Raw genomic sequence first — 7,229 nt, 5'->3', positions numbered from 1 at the left:
ACATTTTTGGTATTTTTTTTTTTTAATTCAATTTTTTATTGCATTTTCAAAAGTCCATACAATGTGCGTTTGAGGAGTGAAACAATTAGACAGATAGTGGCTCTTCATTTTCAGTCTTCCTCAAGGTTCCCGAAACCCTAACCATCATGGTCTTTTAACACATCTGATGATACTGGATTAGTGTTTTAAGCTGTATTGGTTCCCAACCATGTTCGTACACCGACTGGACAGTATGATTCAATACGGTCCGATTGACCTTGCCTGGGCTACGTTTGTGAAATTGTCCTCATTACGTATAAACGGGGTGTTATGGGTGGTCAACCAATCCAGAATGACCTTTGCCCGAAGCTAAATTCGGCCAGAAAAACATATGCTTATGGTACTTTTTTTACAAAAGCAACCCTTTCTGGCCAACAGTTCTTCGTATAGACTTCCCTATTGACTCGTCTGTACGTAAAGGACCAGCAGTCGAAATAACCGTCCACACCAATAACTTGGGTTCAAACTTGGGTTAGTACTAAAAAAAATATTTAAATTCCGAATTTTTTTTTTGGGATTTAGAGATTCAGTACTACTCTGATTCATATTTAAATGTGCTCTTACGGCTTTTTTAGATTGATAAATATCTTCAAACTTTTTTTTTCAAATATCTAATAATAAAAATAAAATTAAAAAAATACACAGTACAAAAAATTTTTATATCGTCTGCATTATTATTTTTATTTTTTTGTAAACGATTATTTTATTGTATTCGTGGTTTTCAATTGAAAGATCAAAATAAAAAAACAAATCGGATTTGTGGTCTCAAAGTTATATATTTTTTTCTTCAAAATTTCGAAATGCCAGAAAATCTATAACATTTTTTTGTACTGTGTATTATTTTTTTTTATTATTTTATTTTTATTATTGGATATTTGAAAAAAAAACAGCTTGAAGATATTTTCAAATCTAGAAAATCCGTAAGAGCACATTTAAATATGAATTAGAGTTGTACTGAATCTCTAAATCTCAAAAAAATGTTCAAAATTTAAATATTGTTTTAGTACTAAAATTTTTGATGAAATATTTTTTTGATAATTTTTCTTGATACACCGTGGTAAGAAGCACATTCAATATTTTTTTCAATTTTTTATCTCGGATCTATTGAGGATGGCGTGACGAAAACGTAACGAAAAAGTACGTTTTTCACTATAGATCCTACGTCAAACCACATAGGGGTTCAAATAAACCGCCAAAATTTCTTATTTAATATCCTTTACAATATTTGCCATACAGCTAGTGATTTGGTTTGGGGGCACTTTTTACTCCCTTACCTAACCACTCTTTGGAAATATAAAAAAAGTATTTTTTGATACCGCCCAACACTGAAAAAAATCTGAAAAAAATCACACATATCTAGAAAAGCCGTAGAAACACATTAAAATTTGAATTAGAGTAGTACTGAATCTCTAAATCCCAAAAAAAAAAATTCAAAATTTCAATATTTTTTTTAGTACTAAAATTTTTGATGAATTTTTTTTTTATACACCGTAGTAAGATGCACATTCAGTATTTTTTTCAAATTTTTACCTCGGATCTTTTGAGGATGGCGTGAAATAATCGAAAAAGTACGTTTTTCACTATAGATCCTACGTCAAACCACATAGGGGTTCAAATGAACCACCAAAATTTATTATTTAATATCCTTTACAATATTTGCCATACAGCTAGTGATTTGGTTTGGGGGCACTTTTTACTCCCTAACCCGGCCAGGCCCTTTCTGCATTACTCGAGAATTAATCAAGTAAACGAGACCAAATTAGGTATATGGAGCTTTTAGGGCGCAATAAATGTTTTTACGGTGATAAGACACTCCACCTCCTCTCTAAGGGGGAGCTGCCATACAAATGAAGGACAATATTCTGCATGACTCGAAAACTAATTAAGAAAATACCAAATTTAGCATGCGAAGGTTTTAGGGGACACAAAACGTTTCTATGACGAATAGACACTCCTCCCGTTTCTCTGAGGAGGGAGGGGTTTTTATGCGAATGAGACATTTCTAAGGTGGTTCGACACTCTTCCCCCCTCTCTGAGGGGGTCTCCCATACAAATGAAACACAAATTTCTGCACAACTCGAGAACTAATCAAGCAAACGAAACCAAATTTGGCATGTTAACATTTTAGGGGGCACGAAACGTTTCAATGGTGAATAGACAATCCTTCCCCCTCTCTAAGGGGTGAAGAGGGGAAGGGTCTGTCTTTATTCTATCATATTTTCTGTATCAAACATTTATTCCATGTAACGGAGTTTGCAAGTTATTTGTTGTTATTTGCAAGTGGTTGAAAAATCTTGAACGAGAATTGTGTCTTAAAATAATCTGATATTATAATGATGAGTTTTGGTAGAAGTACAAGGTTTTTTAGTAAAAGGTAAATTCAATGGGGTCGATTAGAAGATCAATCAATGAACAGTTCTGCGATTGGACTCATGAACTTGCGCTTAGTAAGAAAACGTGAATGATTGAAGGTATTGATAACAAAAAACAAACTTTTGGGCTGGACGAAGTTTGCCGGGTCAGCTAGTACGCATATAAAACCGCATATAGCCATATGCGATGCTTTTTACACTGATATGCGATACTGCCATACAAATGAAACACAAATTTCTGCATTACTCGAGAATTAATCAAACAAACGTGACCAAATTTGGCATGTGAAGGTTTTAGGGTGCAATAAATGTTTCTATAGAAGTAAGACACTCCTCCCTCCCCTCTAAAAGGGGGCTGCCATACAAATGAAACACAAATTTCTGCATTTGTCGAGAATTAATCAAAGAAATGGAATGAATCGAATTTGGGGCATATGGAGGTTTTAGGGAGCAACAAATGTTTTTATGGTGGTTTGACACTTCTTTCCCCTCTCTAAAAAGGGGGGTGGGGGTTAGGTTGCTGAACAACATATAGAGGACATATAGAGGTTTTAGGGATCGATAAACGTTTCTATGGTAGTTCGAAACTCCTCTCCCCTCTCTAAAGGGGGGCTCCCATACAAAGAGGGAGCACAAATTGATGCTATTTATACCGACATAAAAGCCGCTTTCGACCGAATTGACCACCGCATCCTGTTGAGTAAACTATCTCGTCTTGGTGCTTCTGAAGGATTCATCTACTGGCTGAGGTCATACCTTTCTGGAAGGACGCTCCGTATTAAGTTCCAGTCTCACACTTCATATCCGTTTGCTGTTTGTTCGGGAGTTCCACAAGGCAACAATCTAGGGCCACTGCTGTTCGCGATATTTTACAACGACGTGTCGCTTATTCTCGCATCCGGCGGTGTATCGATCTACGCAGACGATTTGAAGATATATCTGGCTATCAAAACTCTCGAGAATTGCCTTCGGTTGCAGAGCTTGATTGACCAGTTCATATGTTGGTGCCGGCTGAACAAACTTATCATCAGCATTACCAAGTGTGTGATCATGAGTTTTTACCGAAAAAGACAGCCAATCATATTTGAGTACATGATTGATGATATCAACTTGGAGAGAGTAAGTCAGGTCAACGACTTGGGTGTAGCGCTCGACCCTAAACTGACCATCGACGCACACCGCTCTGCGCTGATCACTAGAGCTAATCGTCAGCTTGGGTTCATTTCAAGAATATCTAGGGACTTCACCGATCCTTACTGCCTGAAATCACTCTACTGTTCTCTTGTAAGGCCAATTCTTGAAACCGCATCGGTAGTTTGGAACCCTTACCAACACATGTGGAGCATCACGATTGAACGAATTCAGAAACGCTTCATCTACCGCTCAGGCATCTACCGTGGCGTGATTCACAGAATCTGGCGCCATATATAGCTAGATTACTGAATCTGGATACTCTTAAACGTCGTAGGCGTATTCAACAAGCCACTTTCGTTGCCAAACTAATTTGTGGTGCATTAGATGCACCTAACTTGCTAGAGATGGTTAACTTTCGCGCTCCCAGCTGAATCTTACGATCCTCGTATTTGCTGCAACCGTTCCCGCATCGTTCAACGTTTGGTCATCATGAACCGATAACGGGAATGAATGATAGTGCAAATTGACTGTTAAGATTGTTTTGTATCACTTCAATTGTATCGCGCTGTTGTGGTTCATTCATCACCTTCGTGCCGTTGCCGCTGCGATCAACTTCGTGCTTGTTTCATTATCGACCGGCTGGGAACCGCCCGAAACATATTTTAAGGCGTTACAACTGCTCAACTGCCAGCATGGATAAAACATGTGCCAAATGCTTGTCAGGAATAACTGGCATTGATACCGTGGTGGTTTGCCGTGGATACTGTGGCAAATCATTTCACATGCAGTGCTCTGGAGTGACACGTGCCCTGACGGGTTACTTCACTTCACATCGGAAGAACCTGTTTTGGATGTGTGATCAATGCGCAGAGCTTTTCGAGAACTCGCATCTCCGTTCGATCACCAACCTGGCCGATGAGAAATCATCTGAAACGTCGTGAAATTGGTTGCCAAAGGAACAGACACCAACAGCTTACGCTTCGTCTCTATCAAAGTTGGTCTTGATCCGGCTTTGAAGACGAATGCCTTGGATCCGTCATCGTGGCCAGAAGGAGTTCTTTTTTGTGAATTCGAAGACCACTCGGCTCAAAAATTTCGGCGGCCATCTGCTGTGAACCAAACATTCAAGCCAGCAGCAACCATCTCAGCCACAACATAGCCGATGAATGGACACCGGGGCATTTTGGAAGCCTCCTATCCACTTAGCACAGTCGAGCCCATTAGCCATGTATGCAGCCGTAGTCGCCCCGGCCCTGTGTCTGATGTGAGAGAAGAGGTCTTCCGACTTGCTTGTCTAGGCAAGTATGGATGTAATTTTCAACCTATCCTGCCTGATGATGTTCCCCCTTCAGATTTCCAAACTCTTCCAATCAACATGAGCAACGCTTCGAACCATCTCGTGTCAACAGACGTGTGACCACCAGCATAAATGATGTCTGGATGTACTTCCAGAATGTACGCGGTCTGAAAACAAAAATCGATGACCTCATCGTAGCGATTATTCGTGAAAAGCGGTTAGGAAGGAAGGTATTGAATTAGAGAGACTTTAAACTCTGAGAGTTCATTCGTCTCTAAAAAGCGGTTAATGCTTTGCGCCGTTTATATACCTCCCGATCGAAGTCAGAATGTAGGTGTTATTGATGCGCATCTATCTACGCTGCATGAGCTACGTGACATAATGCCTGATGGTAACCTTCTTCTTGCTTGTGGCGACTATAATCAGCCTAACATCACATGGGATTTGCTTGACGACGAAGCCTTAAGTCAGGAAGCTTCCACGATGTCTGCTGCCAGCGCTGCTCTAGTTGATGGTTTGAATTTCCTGCACTTTCGGCAATACAACTCAGTTCGCAACTATCGGGGTCGGATCCTGGATTTGGTTGTATGTGATGCTGATTGCAATATTGTTGTGAACGAAGCGATATGCCCATTGTTACCTATTGATCTGTATCATCCTCCGCTATTATTCTCCTTACCAACTCTAACCAATTGTGAGGACCTTGCTAACTGTGAATCATCTGACCCTATTCAACAGCCGCTAGACTACTCCAAAATCGATTTTGCCATGCTCAACGATTATCTGCAGAGTTGTGACTGGAACAGTAGGCTGGCAACAAATGACGTTAATGATATGGCTTCAACATTTTGCCATATTATTTGCAATTGGCTTAATGACAATACTCCGAGACGAAAACCTGCTGCCTCTCCTGTTTGGAGCTCTCCTCTCCTGCGACTTTTGAGACGCGACAAAAATTCCTGTCAGCGTAAACTCCGCCAATATCGAACCACTGAAACTAAACGCAACTTTCATCGTGCCTGCAACGCCTATAGAAAGCTCAATTCAGCCCTCTACAAGTCGTATGTCTTGAGTGTTCAGACCAATTTGCGTCGAAATCCCAAAAGTTTCTGGAACTTTGTGAACTCCAAACGTAAATCATCGACTATTCCAAAGTCCGTGTTTCTGGGCAATTTGGAGTCAACAACTGTGCTCGAATCATGCAACCTTTTTTCTCATCACTTCAGTTCCGTTTTTTCGAATGCGACTGCGAATACGGATGAAATTGTAAAAGCTATCAATGTTCCAGAGAATCTCATTAATCTGCGCTTATTTGGGATTAGCTCTACGGATGTCACTAAGGCCGTTAAGAAATTAAAGAAATCGGTCTCTCCGGGTCCCGACGGTGTACCTGCAATAATTTTTTGCCGCTGTGTTGATGCTTTAGCTGAGCCCTTAGCCTGTATCTTTACTGCATCGTTGGATCAAGGAATTTTTCCCGAGATTTGAAAGCATTCCTTTATGTTTCCTGTTCATAAAAAGGGCGACAAACAAGACGTAACAAACTATCGGGGTATAAGAAGTCTTTCTGCTGCTTCAAAAATATTTGAGATAATTGTGAAAGAAGCTATCTTCTTTCATGTCAAAAGCTACATCTCTCCGTCGCAACACGGTTTTATGCCAGGGCGCTCTGTGTCATCGAATCTGTTGGAATTTACGTCAACTTGTATTGCACATTTGGAAAACAGAGTTCAAGTGGATACCGTTTACACAGACCTGAAAGCAGCCTTCGATCGCATCGATCATGGTATCCTTCTGCGGAAAATGTCTCGATTGGGAGTCTCTGATAGTCTAGTAAATTGGCTCGAGTCATACCTGCTCAATCGAACTCTCCGCGTTAAGCTGGGATCTTGTACCTCTGCGCCATTCATCGCAACATCGGGCGTTCCTTAGGGCAGCAATTTAGGACCATTGCTGTTCATAATATTTTTCAACGACGTGACGCTCATCGTTCTAAGTGGTTGTGTGCTCATATATGCCGATGACCTAAAAATCTACATCGTCGTCATAAACATCGAAGATTGCCTTCGGCTTCAAAAAATGTTGAATCTCTTTGTTAACTGGTGCCGCTTGAACAATCTTTCTGTCAGTATATCTAAATGTGTAGTAATGACTTTTCATCGAACATGGACACCGATCACATTCGACTACTCGATTGATGATGTTGTACTGGAGAGAGTTGAACAAGTAAGAGACTTGAGGATAACGTTGGACGTCCCTGTTGCGGCATGACCCACACCGCACTTCATATGGACAACACGAGCCTGTTACGAGCATGATCCACACATTTTCTTCAGTTGAGGAGCTTTTCGAGTTTGGAGAACCTGCATCTCGTTTCCAGCGACGTA

This window comes from Toxorhynchites rutilus, chromosome 1 (assembly GCF_029784135.1).
Source record: "Toxorhynchites rutilus septentrionalis strain SRP chromosome 1, ASM2978413v1, whole genome shotgun sequence".
Classification (NCBI taxonomy): Eukaryota; Metazoa; Arthropoda; class Insecta; order Diptera; family Culicidae; genus Toxorhynchites; species Toxorhynchites rutilus.
Note: the sequence above shows the minus strand (reverse complement) of the source record.